The following is a 17680-nucleotide window of genomic DNA, read 5'->3' as shown; positions in this document are numbered from 1 at the left end:
GAACAAATAATTAATAGCCTCAATTAGGATCCAATGCAACTAATGGAGTTACTTTACTCTGTGAGTGTGCTTTTGCCATAGAAAGCATATGTTAAGGCACAGCTTGCCGGTGAATGGTCAGATGATAAATTTCCAGCAGGAATCTTCTTTGTATTGGCTAAATGTTTTGTCAATATTTACCACAAAGACAATGGCTGTGACTTAAACAGATAAAAAGATGCTTAAGATATGAGTAAAATTACCAACCTATTTGGAAAAATAGACTTCAAAGGCAGACTCGATCTTAATGTGTAAGATTATATACAGTTTTACAACATAAACAGTGTTCAGTTTGCATAATTTCATGCAACAAGTTCTAATCGACGCCAGATATCTGTGACAAATATATCAGACGTGACTGACAGTGTCAAAGACAAAGTGGTTTTCAATCATCAAAACAATAAAAGTGTAATACAGCTATTTCTCCCCGTATATTAGAATGTGTCCTGTTTAATTAGTTTTTCTTAGCAAAAAAATAATGACTATCATACATGTTTACCATGATTTACACCCACTGAAATGTCATTCAGTAGTTCATATACCAAAAAAAGTCACACACTTAAGGTCCTTTCACACCATTCAAACTATTATGATAAAATATACATAGTTTAAAATTGTTCTAAATGTGAAAGAACAGCATCTTCAGAGTGTTTTTTTTTCCTGCAGATGAACGATAAAAACATTGACAGTCAATCAGAATCCACCCTGCTTTGAAGAGCTCCAGCATTTAAAGTGACAGACCACAAAACGGCAATGCATTATACTAAACAAAATGTAATACAGTTATCTCTATTTGGTGTGACTGGGCCTTACACAGTAGGCTTTGCTGCGATAGACGGTGTTTTCGTTATGTTTCTTATTTATTTGGTTCCACAGTTTTTGCTGATTTTCAGTTTTATATACCTATTTAAACTTTGTGTAGCCTAAGTAATTTGTTATTTTATTAGGCATATATGATGTATTTTTATTCGTTTTGTTAATAAAAGTTCTGAGTTTGACGTTGTTGTTGCTTGAATTGGCCGAATTGCATTGAATTTGAAAGCGAAGAAAAGAGGGGAAACTCAAACGAACTAAACCCCCCCCCACCCCCCACCGGGAACATTTAATCGCCGTCACAACCCGATTACACAGGTGCCAAATCATATGTAGTTTACATACGTGTGTAGAGGGAAACGGCCAAAGTCACTATCACATCGAGTAAGTTGTAGCACACAGAGGGATTCTTCAGGCTAATAATAGAAAATATGACTGGCCTTATTAGTGTTACGAACCATCACACAGGTCTGGAAGAAGTCTTGCCTCTTCTTTATTAACCTGCGGACACTGAGCAGAAATGAGCCAGAACAGAAGTAAGGTGAGAGTGAGCGTTCTGTCTGCCTGGTAATTGCAGATGGCCCTTGATTAATGATTTCGCAAGGATGTGAGTTCGAATTAGAGCTTCTTGGCAAAGAAAGTCTGTTAAATTAGCTGAACTTGCACTCGGGCTCATTATTATCCATCCAGCTACAGAACAATATTCTTTGTGAGGGAAAAAAAATGGCATGATGATTTTGGTGGGAAATGTTACCGTCATTAGCTTGGTGTGGGACGGTTCGCTGCAGGGACCTTCTCTTCTCAACTTTAAGTCTCTGACCAAATACACACTACGGCACCAATGTTGACTTGCATTCCTCTGTGATCTTTGGCTCTGATTATCTGAGGTGAATGTCCGGTTCTGCTCAGCCTTCTCGTTTTGGCTTCAAATTATGATCTTTTGTTATTATGAGGCCAAGGTTTATGCTTTCATCTTCTTGGCTTTAATGGTGTAACTATGGCTTGTGTGTTGAAGACTAGGCATGTTAGCTTTATCAGTAATGATATGGTCAAAAAGAGGCTTATTAATGGTTCTTGAGACATAAGTGCTATTTTTGCTTAAACATACTGCACTATAATTGTACATTTAGAGAGGAAAACAGTACTCGCTTTCAGGCTAAATGGCATTATCAATTGTATTTTAGTTAAGTGCAGGCTTCAAATTGGATATTTCCCTTGAAACAGATACAAATGAGTCAATAGTTAACATACAGAAAGAGTATAGAGCTTTAAAATGAATGTGGATAACAGCTGCATTCATTTGACAAATCTAAGCACATTTGAGGCATTGTTGAGATCACTTCTGAAGCTCTAGAGGAACAATTACTGTGGTATTTGTCTCAGGAGAAACATATAGGCAAATGTTTCGATTTGCTGTTCATTTAATCTCATTGTGTCTAGAAGCAACTGATATTAATTGTTTATAATTTCTCTCTCATATGTTCTACAAATATGGAATCATTGCAAATGATAACTCGTTTTTTACATGCAAATTTTTGGGTCTTTGTATCATACATTATTTCATTCATATCTATGAATCTATATGAAATGCACCTAGGGAGAAGTAACTTCCATTGCAAAACAACTGGAAACAAGACGGAATGCACTGATACTAAAACTGCATGACGATAAATGGACAATATTAATATTCTATACTCTCTTCTCTAAATAAATAAATAAAACAAACAAACAAAATATTTTTAAAGGCAACAATTAAATTTTGACATCAAAATATTCGAACATACAAGATCAATATAATGTTACCAATCATGTACTTAGACCATGAATTGCATTGGCCTTTTCGGTGCACCTTAAAAAATGAGCAAACAAATAACTTAGTGACTGTATTGCTCCCCTGAACAGATAAAACATGTCTTTCGTTTGTGGCTCAAACATTTACAATCGACTCACTATGGCACTTCTTTTGATTAATGTAGGATTTGGTTGAAGTTATTCATTCACTCACTCATTCTTTATTTATAAAGACCCAAGGTTGACCAAAGTGCTGTACAGGGCAGTATAATCAAAAGATAAGAAGAAAATCATGTACTTAGACCATGAATTGCATTGGCCTTTTCGGTGCACCTTAAAAAATGAGCAAACAAATAACTTAGTGACTGTATTGCTCCCCTGAACAGATAAAACATGTCTTTCGTTTGTGGCTCAAACATTTACAATCGACCCACTATGGCACTTCTTTTGATTAATGTAGGATTTGGTTGAAGTTATTCATTCACTCACTCATTCTTTATTTATAAAGAACATTTAAAAACAACCCAAGGTTCACCAAAGTGCTGTACAGGGCAGTATAATCAAAAGATAAGAAGAAACATTAAGTACTAAAAGCCACAGTAAGTAGATAACTTTTAAGCTTAGATTTAGATTTGAAAACAGAAAGATGTTGCAGTGCTAATAGTTGATGGTAGGCTATTCCAAAGTTAAGGGCCTGCTATTGCAAAAGCTTGGTCCCCTCTAAGTTTCAGTTTAGACCTACGGATAGAGAGCAATCCAAAATCACTAGACCTGAGTGATCTTGATGGGTTGTGAGGACTTAGCATGTCAGAGAGATATCCGGGAGCTAAACCATGTAATGGTTTAAAAAAATGAAATAAAAAAAATGAAATCTATTCTCAATTTAATGGGAAGCCAGTTCAAAGAAGATACAATAGGGTTTCCCATCAACAGCCTAGCTGCAGCATTCTAAACCATTTGTGAACGCTCATTGGATGAGTGGTTGGCTCCATAATAGAGTCAAAGTTCCTCAGAGAGAGTAGAGGTTTAACTTTTGCAAGGTGCTATAAATGAAAAACAAATGTTAGGTTTGCAAGGCATAAAACTGCAAGGCAAAAATGATGATTCACAAATGCAATAATGCTGGAAACAAAAGCGCTGGACCGACGGGACAAATGACACATCAGAGTCATGCCAACATGGGCCAAATTTCTCATACAACAGCGAATCAGTTAAAAAAACTGAAATATATCAACACAATATAAAAAATAAATAAATAAAACTATGTAGTTAGCTAGCTGGCTTATAACATTTCAAAATAACGTAGCTAATTATATTAAAGACCTTTTGGGTATTTTTATACTTTGTAATTTTAATTGAATTACTTAATTATAATTTCATATCATTATAATATATTTCTGTGATTTGACCAGCTAATTAACTAGCTAGCTAACTACTTTTTTAGGAAAGAATGGGAACACAATCCTAAAAGTTAAACAAGGACAATATCATAACTCACTTGACTCTGTGGTGTATTGTATATGCACTCCAAATTATACTGTCATTTTGCCATTTACAACCTCTCCTTATGTCTTTTCAAAACATTGTACATTTGTTTTTTTTTCCTGTGGCTGCAGGTGAGATAATGCTGTGACTGGTGATAAAGTCAGCCAATCAGAAGTCAGCCCTCCGTCTCTGATTGGCTAAAAGTATGGCACACATTTTGGGTGTGCCTAACAACCTTAGTCACGTTTGGTTTTGCTGGTTAGCATGGAACTGGGCCTATGCAAACATTTTCTCCATTCACTGCAATTCATAAGTAGCCATATATTCTGACAATGTTTTATTTTTTATTATTGCAAGCATCATATAAATAATAAAATGTCATTGTATTATAGTAGCTGCTTTGGAAGTGTTTATGTATGTATGCTTTATTTATTAATGCACAGAATTCTATGCAAAAGTGGTCATCATTCTATTTGCTCAGAATTACTTATTATTTGCAGGGCAATTAATTTTGAAAACAAAACTGAGCATGTACAGCACATGTGAGGGGGGGGGGGGAATAATAAAAAGGTAATTGCAACTTTTTATCTCACAATTGTGACATTTTTTTCTCACTAATCTGAAAAAAAAAACTTTGAGACATAAAACTTACAATTATGAGAAAAAAAATTCTGAATTGTGAGATATAACCTTAGAATTCTGACTTTTTATTTTTATTTTTTCTGATGTTTAGGCCTATCTCTCTAAAATCTAACTTTATTACTGGGGCTTAATACACAGGATAACAAGTGACAAGACGAGACACACCTGACATCAATGAACAATCAACGTCAGGGAGAAACTGGGGCTGCGTCCGAAAGCCTAGGCAGCTGACTTGCTGCCTCGCTGCCCTATCAGGCAATGACTTTGCAGGCAGCGTTTTTGCGTGAAGGCACCTCATGAAACTGATTTTGGACAGGCTTCTGAGTCAGCGTATCGGTTTAATGATCTACAACAAAATAGAACGAGGTTTGGTGATAACTAAACGAATATTTAATTACTATATAATACTGATTTCTCGCTAGAACTAGCATCAAAAGTGCAAAAAGTTAGTCACAAATATACATTTACACACAAACTGACCACCAAACGCAACTTTCAGGTGCCATCTTTATGTTTTAGCTCAACCATCACGGAATGGAACGCACAGGATTGTGGGATATCAAAGGCAGAGAAGGATGTCTATGCTGCCTTGATGCCTTCCTACCTTGGAATGCGTCCTCTGAAGGCAGCATTTTAGAGCTTTCGGACACAGTCCAATTTTTTCTCAGTCCGTTTGATTATGTCATTCTGTTCACCGGTGTTGCTTAATTATCTCGTTTGTCTCTGTTCATTTAAGCCCTGTGTTCTCCTGAGTTCCTTTGTTCTGTAGTGTTAATGTTTCATGTTGGTTGTGCTGCGTTTTCCCTGAGTTTCTCCGGTGTTTCTTATGTGAATTTATTAAAAGACTGTTATTTGTATTTCTCCATCATCTTGTGCTCCTTACAGAGCATACCTGTCAACCCTCCCGTTTTTCCCGGGATTCCCCCGTATTTTACCATTCTATCCCGCTATCATCCCGTTTAAATATTTTCCCTTATTTCTCCCGTATTTTTAATCTTTCTATAAAAAAAGTCCCACTGGGCATATTTTATATGTTTGTTACATTCGCCTCCGGTAAAACTCCCGTAATTTGTATGGCCCAAACCTCATTATATGAATAATCACGTCAACAAATTCCAAGGTTGCCCAGTTGCCAGATCTTGTATGAAACGCATCCTTCTCACACAATCGACACATACAAATTTCAACCCATTTGTCCTTTCAACTTGGCAACCTACAACAGTAGGCGCATTTCCATTACCATTTCCATTAAATTGAAATTCCGAATTGAAAATACGCCAAATGGAAACGTGACAATTTCGCAAAAACGCCCATATATCACAAAAACATTTTTACGCTCGCATGAGGTGGTTTTTCAGGCAATGCGAAAAAGGAATAATTCGCAAAACTGCAATGGAAACGTTTTTTTTTCTCGCATTTACAGGTCACATGGCGTATGTAAAAAGTCATATGATCATTCTTCAATGTACTATAACCTCCAAGAAACTCTTCATACATGGCCAGTCTCCAGTATAAGGGACTTTCCTAACATTAATGCTTAGACAATTTACACTGCACATAAAACCAGAGGATCTAGAGCCTTTGAAGTGGCTGGCCCCACCCTTTGGAACAACTTACCAATTCACATCAGAATGGCTTCTACTTTATCTGAGTTCAAGTCATATCTTAAAACACATCTTTTCTCTCTGGCTTTTAACATGTAGTAATCTGCGCCTTTGAATTGTTTTAATCTGCTTTTGCTGTTGTATGGATTTTGAATAGTTTTAATTTGTTTTCTGATTTTCTCCTTGTTATATATTATTGTATGTTGTGCAGCACTTTGGTCGGCCTTGTTTCGTGCTTAAATGTGCTCTAGAAATAAAACTGAACTTGAACTTGATTTCGCAATACTTTCTTATCGACATTTATAAAATATCGCCAACGTTTTGCGCAAATCTGTAATGGAAACTTGCCCACTGATGAGTAGCCTACCGCGGGAAGGAAAGGCCACTGGTAGAAATGGGACGGGAGGAGAAGACTCAGGTGGTGCACCGGTGAAAAAAAACAAATATACATGCAAATTGAGATATAGCTCAAAAGGCTATGGTTTAATTGATTAAATATGAGCGCTGCAAGTTACAAAATCAGGTGCTGCGTTGCTTTGTTTACTGCGGTTACCGGCAGAGGCGGACAGTAGTGAAGTATTTTTACTTTACTCAAGTAAATTTAAAAAGTATCTGTAGTTTATCAGAGTGTTTTTCTTTGGAAAACTTTACTTCACTACATTCCAAAGCATAATGTCATACTTTTTACTGCACTTCATTTCATAAATAAAAGTTGTTGTTTGTTTTACCTTTAATACTTAAGAACATTAAAAATGTAGTACTTTCTTGTACTCAAGTAAATCTTTGAATTACTTTTACTTTAGTAAAAGTAAGAAAGTAATAGATTTCTAATGTAATTAAGTATTAAATGATATTTAATATGAAACGTAGTGCAGTAAAAAGTACAATATTATGCTTCGGAATGTTGTGAAGTAAAGTTTTCTAAAGAAAAACACTATGATAAAGTACAGACATCTGAAAAGTACTTTTACAGCAGAGTAAAAATACTTCACTACTGTCCGCCTCTGGTTACCGGGGCTATATTCCTGGCGGAACGCGAAAGAATAAAGAGAGAATGAATTTGCATTTTTCAATAAGCCCTTCTGCTTTTTGTTTTAGTCCAAAGCCAAAAACGACCTTATTTTTACGCAGAAAACACACAGTTTGATATACACACAGTTTAAATAATTGTCTGATAATCATTGTTTAAATTAATATAATAAATTATAAGATACTAATATAATATAATAATTGATACTTTTGCCCCACCCCATTATACCACCCCTATTTATATCTCTCAGTTCTGAGTTTATATCTCACAATTCTGACTTTCTCAGAATTGTGAGAGAAAAAAAGTCAAAATTACCTTTATTGATTTATTTATTTTTAATTCTGTGGCTGAAATGGGCTTCCATAGTAAAGCCATGCTGTTGGCTACAAGGGAAAAAATCCAGGTCACTTGAACCATCAGACCACATGCAGGTTTTGCAGTATGTGGCCAGGTGGCAGATGCATCAGGTGACCTGACGTTGCCCCTTTTACTCTCAGGCTATTAGCTCCTTTTTAATGAGCTAATAATGCATCCTCCAGAGTGGATGCAGCTTTTCAGTGCACGCATTTCGATAAATAACAGTTAACACCATGCTTTTGAGCCCATCAAAAATCATTGGAGGTCAAACAAACAGCAGAACAAATAGCGCATTCATCATTATCAGTGGATAATCCAGCGGGCTGCACCACCAGCTACTGGCGCACATGCACGGAACTGTACAAATACACAAACAAAACATTTTTGCCTGGAAATTGCTCTTTGAGTTTGAATTATAAGACAGATGAGTTTGGCCTCAAGTCTGTGTCTGATATGGAAAAACATTAATCAAAGGAAGACCGGAGAAACGGCATCTATTATGGCGCAATAGACTTCTGCGAAGTTTGCTCCTACTCCTAGTTCCACTTTCTTCCGAGGATCATATAAATCTTGCACGTCATTGCATCATAAGAACAAATATCACAGAGCATAACCGTAAGCGACATTTATATTCAAATCCAAAAATAATCTCCTGAGGTAAAACAAGGGAATTTAGACTGAGGCTCAATTGTGAGTGTTATATATATATATAAATGGGGATTTATCTGCTTTAAAGTTATTTCTGCCTGGGCAATATTTAATATTTATTTATGAAATAAAAGTTAAATTGATTGAACCCCAATTTTAGAGTACTGTAATAACATCTAACAACATTATTTTGAAAAACTATACTCTATTATTGTCTGTGACCTTTGGATCAGACACAAAAATGAGTGTTATATATATATATATATATATATATATATATATATAATTCAACATTTTACCACACATCCCACAGTCAAATTCAATAAGCAATCAGTCAGTTTGTCAATCAGTACAAAGAGGTTAAATAACTTTTATATCAAATTAACAATTAAAAAGCATGAAAAAAATCATTAATTTGTAAATAGTTTTATCGATCGTCATTTCAGAGACTATCATGAACTATTTAAGATTGTATGTTTCTAGCGCCACAAATAAAACAGTGCTTGTGCACGAGTGTAAATAAAATATAACTCTATGTTCCTAATGTGATTCAAAACCCACAAGTTAAATTTTCCAATCTGGGTAGATTCATTTGTGTGATACGCTGGATCAGGAAGAATTACTGCAAGAGTGATTTGATTATGGAAAGGGGAAAAAAAATGAAAATCTGACATTGTTTATTGATATGCCTATGATATTTATGAGGCTCCATAAATAAAGCATATAGGATTCATGCCAGGACAGACGCAGCCATGGCCTGTTCTCATAGAAAGTGATGAGAAATATGCCCCATCTGCTCACCGCTGTCCTCATCAGACATTAATTGCATGACCCAGAACTATGTGCAGTCCAGCTCTTCTTAAAGTTATTTGACAGGTTAGCATAAGTGAGTTGAAGTTACTCCAGACTTTGCATGAGTGATTGACATCAAGCACTTTAAAAGTTTAATGCAACCAAGAACATGTCCGGATGGATTATCCACATTTGACAAAAGTGTCCATGTTAATGCATTTTCTATCAATTACCTGCCAAAGCTTTTAAAATTCATTAAAGGATGGAACATTTTTGGTTAATGCGATTGTAAATGCAGTCTGGCTATATCCAGATACAATATAAATGAAACTCATATCAATGTTGTAAAAGACAGTGAAGAATAAGAAAGAAAGGTCAAAAGCATAATGGCTGCATTCACATGCACACATTCTATTAGTAGTTTAACCCTGTAAAACCTGACAAATTAAACATTATGAAAAACGTATATACACATTTATTCAGGTACACTTAGTGATCATATAAAATATTTATGAACATAAGATATGACATGTGAAAAGTGTCCCTGTGAGAGCTGAAGCTTATGTTCATGATGTAAACGTTATTGTTTCTGTGTGGTAGACCGTTTATGATATTGCATTACATGCAGCATGTTTTACTAGCACATAATATACTGTAAGTTCCCCTACATCACTTTCTAAATATTTATATATAACACTTTACAGAATGGTCCATTAGTTAACATTAATTAATGCAATAACTAACAATGAGCGATACAATTGTTACAGTATTTATTCATCTTTGTCAACATTTTAATAATGTATTAGTACATGTTGAAGATTAATAAATGATTTTAGCCAACAATAAAAAAAGCAATGGTGATTGCGTGTCGGTGTCGCACAACTCTGACTGAAATTCAATGACGTCAAGACTGTAATATGATTGGTTATGAAGGCACACGTGATCCAAGTTGACTGTTATGCCTTCTCCAATAGTAAGTAAAATAGTAAGCAATACAGACCCTCTCATACTGATAAGATTCGTATGGTTTAAAACGCATGATTTCAGCGCGATAAACATGATAATCAGAACAGGAATGTTTTTAACAGATGTTTTTAGCAGGTCCGAGCTGTAATGGCAGCTCTATTCTGGAAAAGGGGGCGGGGAGTAGCAGCTCATTTGCATTTAAAGAGACAGGCACGAAAAACAGCGTGTTTCTGTTTCCACTCAAAATAGGCATTTTCAAAATGATATAATAAATGATCTGTGGAGTATTTTGAGCTGAAACTTCACAGACACATTCTGGGGACACCAGAGACTTATATTACATATTGTAAAAAGGGGCATAATATGCCTCCTTTAAAACAGTTTTGTCTTAAATCAATATCTTAATTATTTACGTGGTGAAATGTTGTGTAATGAGTGGTATGAATGTACCGTATCCCTTAAATGTCCGTCTAGTTTAAAGTTGTCGCTTGCTAGCAACTGCTGTCTTCACGGAAGCTTTGCATTCAAAAATATCAACTCAAATCAATATTTTGTGTCTAATTATTTACTTATGTGACAAGTAGCCGTGTAATAAGCACTTCGCGTCGGGGTCTAGGTATCACTGTTGGGGGTTATTTCTGCGATAACAACCGGCTGGATGTACATTATCCCTTACTTAATGCACTGTGAACTAACATGAACAAACAATAGGCAATTACATTTTTACTAACATTAACAAAGATAAATATTGCTCATTGATAGTTCATATTAATGCATTTACTAATGTTAAAGTGTTACCATTTTCATCAACTGTTTAAATGTTGAAATGAATGAATTGAGATTAAATATTTTTCATTGTTAGTTCATAATGTTAACAAATGGAACCTTATTGTAAAGTGGTAACAATATGTTGTCTTCTTAAAACATAACAAGATATTAACAATTCAAACAATGATATTATTATTATTATTAATTTGTGTCATATTTTCATGGACACATGTCACAATAACATTTAATTTGTTAACACTAGTTAACTACATCAGAACATTAGTTAACATGAACTAACAATAAAAAATGCAGCGTTTATTAGTCATGTTTATTTCAACATTTACTTATACATTTTTTTAATCAAATGTGGTATTTGTTAACATTAGTTAATGCATTTTGAACTAACATAAACAATGAACGTATTTTTAGTAAAATTAACAAATAATAAATGCATTAATAAATAAATAGATAAATGCATAAATAAATAATAATAATAATAATAATAATAATAATAAATAACATGAATGCGCTGTGAACTAACATGAACAAACAATGTCCAATTATATTTGTTACTAACTAACATTAACAAAGATAAATAATAAATGCTTGAAATTATATTGCTTATTAATACATTTACTAATGTTAAAGTGTTGCCATTCCCATCATCAGTTTAATTAAAATTATCACTTTGTTGATCCAGGAACATGTCCTACTTGCCTCAATGTATATGGCTAAGGTCACAATGACTTTATTTCTACGTGTGTCCCATTTTCCTCACAGTTTTATGTTCCATAATTGGAAGAAGTATGAAAGTATGCTCTGCTCCAGCATAAGCAATCTCCATACTGAGAGAGAGAGAACAAGAACAAGCTGGAACGTGTCTCTTGGGAGACGGCGACAACCAGCTGTGCGCTACATAATGGTGGAGAGCAGTTTCCGACTCCCACAATTAACACTGTTTAATTAAGGTGGGCCGCTCCTGCAGTCTGAGGAGGGTGCCATTAGTAGGGTGGAGAGGAGAGGACTCAGGAGAGACAGAGCTGAGAGCGGAAACCATCTGCTGTGTTGGTTTAGCTGAAGCTCAGAGTAGGTTTTCAGTGCTGGTTGAGGTTTTTTTTCTTCTTTGGGTACTGTACAAAACCATAGAGCAGGATTAGAAACACTTTCACCGTGTTTGCACTCATTTTCTTGGCCATTCACGAGACGTTATCATTAGTGAGAAAGTGTTATGTGACAAGTGTTTTTTTTTATATCCTGCTAATTTGTCACCCGATGGTATATGAGGTAATTGAAACGTGCAAGGGAATATTTGCAGGAACTAACGACAGGCTTCACGCATGTTTGTGCTGGGTAAACAGGAGTATGCTAAAGATTTAATAGCTTAAAGATTGTCTAGAGTTGAAGACTTAGAGAAAGTGTTACAATAAATGGATAATGGGCTGGAAACACAAAGGCTGTAGATCTTGCAGAGGCAGATTTTTGATTATTGCCATAAATTCTGCTTCATGTCGCAGTGTACTGTATTCTGGCCAAAATACACCCAGTTGGACAGGAAAAGGCTTTAGTGACATGCAAAGCGGCCAATCACAGTTCGTCAGAACCCTGCATAAAAAGAGCCACAAGACAACCTGTTCCCATACTTTCTGATCAATGAATTGCACTGATTAATGGCCAGTGAAGATTTTGGCATGAGCTTTGTAGTCATATGCGATGCCAAAATGAGAAATTCTCTCTCTCCCCCTCTCTCTCTCTCTATAATATATATGTTACGTATCCGGTCCATGAACTTCCGTCTGCTAGCCATCAGAGGTCACCCTTTCCACTTCATTGACTCTCGCACTACACTGTTGCATATCACCCCGGACTACATATCCCATCATTCATTACACTGATTGCACACAGCACTGATTGCACACAGCTGTATCATATCACTCACTCACTATTTAACACTCTATCTCACTCCCTTCAACTGCCGAGTATTGTATGCGCTTATCGCCAGCAGTGATAGCTACTCTACAGAGCCCTCATTAGCTTCCTAGCCTAGCCTAGTCTTGTCTGTTTTCTCGGTTTCTGATCTTTGCCTGTTTTCCTGGATTTATCCCTTTAGTCTCGCCCTTTTGATTCTGTTCGCCGTTCGTTGACCTTCGCTAGCCCTAGGATTATTCTTGTGTCTTGTCCGCCATATACCTGTTTGCCATTGTTCGACCCTGCCTGTGTTTCTGACCTCTCTGCTTTAAATAAAGCTTGCACATGGATCCGCACGTCTCACGTCTCGTCAGCCCCGTAACAAATATATATATATATATATGCAGTTTTATTTTAAATAGTATGCAGCGTTATTTTATTATCACTGAGAAACAATTATAGTTTTCATTTTTTATTAATATATATTTTTTTAATTTTAATATAAGTTACAATTTTAGTGATTTTGTTGTGTTTTTGTAATTTTTAGAATTTTATTTTATCTAAAGTGTTTTCTTTTTTCAGTTTTAGCTTTAGTTAATTTACATCAGGATACCCAAAGTTTTATCATCACCCTACTCACCTGAAGAACAGAAAATAAGATATTTCAGAGAACATTGTGGTCCAAACAACATTAGGCCCCATTGACTTTCATTGTATAGAAAAAAAACATATATTTTTTGTGTTATACAAGAAAGAAACCTGCACAGATTTGCAATGACGTTGAAAGGAAATGCATAGGGTGTGTGTACATGTAACCATGCAGCAAATACTGTACTGTAGCTCCCCTTCACAAAATCTTTCCAGCAAATGCTAGAACGCTCAGATCATTTCCCAGCTGAAACCAGTTCCCTCCTTCACTTCACTTTGCAATGAACACAATGTATTTTTTATGATACTCGCTGTTTTACTCAGTCTTCGGTGGGTCACATCAGGTGATGGTTTAAAGTAAGAACAGCAGGCTGTCGTCCCTAGAAGGGCAACTAGGACACGGACACGTTATTATGGAGAGCTGCCGGGTTGGAGGAGGAGTGTCACGTAAATGTTTGAGAATGATGACAAAAATGAGCCTATTCATCAAATTTTGACATACCTTTCCCCTTATTATCAAGCCCCGTTTCAGCCCACGCCAATCACTTGCTGAAGGCAATTGAAATGTCTTTTGTCCTAATCAGGCTCATTCCAGATACAAACCAGAGGCGGTGGGTATTAACATTCATTTTCCTTCCGGCGTCCCAGTTTCAAAACATAAATGTGTTAGATGGCTTGATTGAGCCAGACAATGAATTTTCATCTGATGCTGGTTGACGTGTAATTTTGCTCTTTTTTTATCTTCCCTTGTTCAGTTACATCCATAACTAGTTCAAGACATCATCTTGACCAGTATGGATTGATATGATCAAGCGACTCTTATACGAAGGGCATTTCAAGGTCAACATGCTCATTTTCTGCATATCAGACAGGTGGATCCAAACAGAATATGCAGCATGCATGAGCTGGACATCTGAAGCTATTGACCCGAGTAAATGTAGTGTTAAGAAATTCATTAGTGTGTACGAACGGTTAGATTCAATGGACCAGTTTCACAGGTTCATTTGAGTCATCACTCAATAGTGTTCACATTCGAACATCTGATAGTGGCACCAAAAGGAATCGCAATCTATAATCTGTCACAGAGAGGAAAACATAAGTGAATCATATTTTGTTCAGAGCTTACTTATTTTTTTGGTGACATAAAACTAAGGTCTGAAAAGTTTTAAAATATTACACAAATTTATATAATTTAAAAAGGATTCTAACACTTTAATGTTTTTACAGTCCCCTGAAGTATTCATTATTTTCAGGCCAAGAAAACAAAAACCAAAAAACGAAAGCCATGTTTAGGATATAATATCTCAAGAAGTATGATTGCTGGCCTCGTAGGAGTTAGTAGATACATAGACAAACTTGTTCCCTTCAAGTTCAAATGATTCAGGGTCTCCTCAGAGTACAAATATTTTCCTAATTGCCCCTAAAGTTCGGAAAAAAGAGATGTGGGTGGTTTAAGGGACTTTATTAGATACATTAAATGTCCAAATTTGTTTTATTCCTAAAACATAAACTTTGACTGACTTTGTCAATTTTATATAAAAATGTACAGTATACTTGTGACCATGTTATTATCTGCAATAAATAATAGAGATCAATGTGTCAGTTAGAATAAATGAATGAACAAACAAACAAACAAACAAAAAACAAGTGATCAATGGGTTTGAATGAACGAACGAACGAACGCACGCGCGAACGAACGAATGGACGAATAAATAAATAAATACATAAATAAATAAATAAATAAATAAAATAAAACATTTAGGTTGGTCCAAACAACATTAGGCCCCATTGACTTTCATTGTATAGAAAAAAAACATATATTTTTTGTGTTATACAAGAAAGAAACCTGCACAGATTTGCAATGACGTTGAAAGGAAATGCATAGGGTGTGTGTACATGTAACCATGCAGCAAATACTGTACTGTAGCTCCCCTTCACAAAATCTTTCCAGCAAATGCTAGAACGCTCAGATCATTTCCCAGCTGAAACCAGTTCCCTCCTTCACTTCACTTTGCAATGAACACAATGTATTTTTTATGATACTCGCTGTTTTACTCAGTCTTCGGTGGGTCACATCAGGTGATGGTTTAAAGTAAGAACAGCAGGCTGTCGTCCCTAGAAGGGCAACTAGGACACGGACACGTTATTATGGAGAGCTGCCGGGCTGGAGGAGGAGTGTCACGTAAATGTTTGAGAATGATGACAAAAATGAGCCTATTCATCAAATTTTGACATACCTTTCCCCTTATTATCAAGCCCCGTTTCAGCCCACGCCAATCACTTGCTGAAGGCAATTGAAATGTCTTTTGTCCTAATCAGGCTCATTCCAGATACAAACCAGAGGCGGTGGGTATTAACATTCATTTTCCTTCCGGCGTCCCAGTTTCAAAACATAAATGTGTTAGATGGCTTGATTGAGCCAGACAATGAATTTTCATCTGATGCTGGTTGACGTGTAATTTTGCTCTTTTTTTATCTTCCCTTGTTCAGTTACATCCATAACTAGTTCAAGACATCATCTTGACCAGTATGGATTGATATGATCAAGCGACTCTTATACGAAGGGCATTTCAAGGTCAACATGCTCATTTTCTGCATATCAGACAGGTGGATCCAAACAGAATATGCAGCATGCATGAGCTGGACATCTGAAGCTATTGACCCGAGTAAATGTAGTGTTAAGAAATTCATTAGTGTGTACGAACGGTTAGATTCAATGGACCAGTTTCACAGGTTCATTTGAGTCATCACTCAATAGTGTTCACATTCGAACATCTGATAGTGGCACCAAAAGGAATCGCAATCTATAATCTGTCACAGAGAGGAAAACATAAGTGAATCATATTTTGTTCAGAGCTTACTTATTTTTTTGGTGACATAAAACTAAGGTCTGAAAAGTTTTAAAATATTACACAAATTTATATAATTTAAAAAGGATTCTAACACTTTAATGTTTTTACAGTCCCCTGAAGTATTCATTATTTTCAGGCCAAGAAAACAAAAACCAAAAAACGAAAGCCATGTTTAGGATATAATATCTCAAGAAGTATGATTGCTGGCCTCGTAGGAGTTAGTAGATACATAGACAAACTTGTTCCCTTCAAGTTCAAATGATTCAGGGTCTCCTCAGAGTACAAATATTTTCCTAATTGCCCCTAAAGTTCGGAAAAAAGAGATGTGGGTGGTTTAAGGGACTTTATTAGATACATTAAATGTCCAAATTTGTTTTATTCCTAAAACATAAACTTTGACTGACTTTGTCAATTGTATATAAAAATGTACAGTATACTTGTGACCATGTTATTATCTGCAATAAATAATAGAGATCAATGTGTCAGTTAGAATAAATGAATGAACGAACAAACAAACAAACAAAAAACAAGTGATCAATGGGTTTGAATGAACGAACGAACGAACGAACGCACGCACGCGCGAACGAATGAATGGACGAATAAATAAATAAATAAATACATAAATAAATAAATAAATAAATAAAATAAAACATTTAGGTCACCAAAATAATAGTGATCAATGTTTGTTTGAGTGAGTGAGTGAGTGAGTGTGAGTGACTGAATGAGTGAGTTAGTGAGTGAGTGACTGTGTGAGTGAGAGCGTGAGTGAGTGAATGAATGATAGAATGAGTGACTGAATGATTGAGTGAGTGAATGAATGAAAGAATGAGTGAGTAAGTGAGTGAGTGAGTGTGTGTGAGTGACTGAATGATTGAGTGAGTGAATTAATGAAAGAATGAGTGAGTGAGTGAGTGAGTGAGTGAGTGAGTGAGTGAGTGAGTGAGTGAGTGAGTGAGTGAGTGAGTGAGTGAGTGAGTGAGTGAGTGAGTGAGTGAGTGAGTGAGTGAGTGAGTGAGTGTGTGTGTGTGAGTGAGTGAGTGTGATTGAGTGACTGTGAGTGAGAGCGTGAGTGAGTGAATGAATGATAGAATGAGTGAGTGAATGAGTGAATGAGAGTGAATGAATGAGAGTGAATAAATGAAAGAATGAGTGAGTAAGTGAGTGAGTGAGTGTGTGTGAGTGACTGAATGATTGAGTGAGTGAATTAATGAAAGAATGAGTGAGTGAGTGAGTGAGTGAGTGAGTGAGTGTGTGTGAGTGACTGAATGATTGAGTGAGTGAATGAATGAAAGAATGAGTGAGTAAGTGAGTGAGTGAGTGAGTGTGTGTGTGTGTGTGTG

The sequence above is a fragment of the Sinocyclocheilus rhinocerous genome, unplaced genomic scaffold (genome assembly GCF_001515625.1).
Source record: "Sinocyclocheilus rhinocerous isolate Xijiao unplaced genomic scaffold, SAMN03320098_v1.1 scaffold990, whole genome shotgun sequence".
Taxonomy (NCBI): domain Eukaryota; kingdom Metazoa; phylum Chordata; class Actinopteri; order Cypriniformes; family Cyprinidae; genus Sinocyclocheilus; species Sinocyclocheilus rhinocerous.
This window is presented reverse-complemented; position numbering follows the sequence as displayed.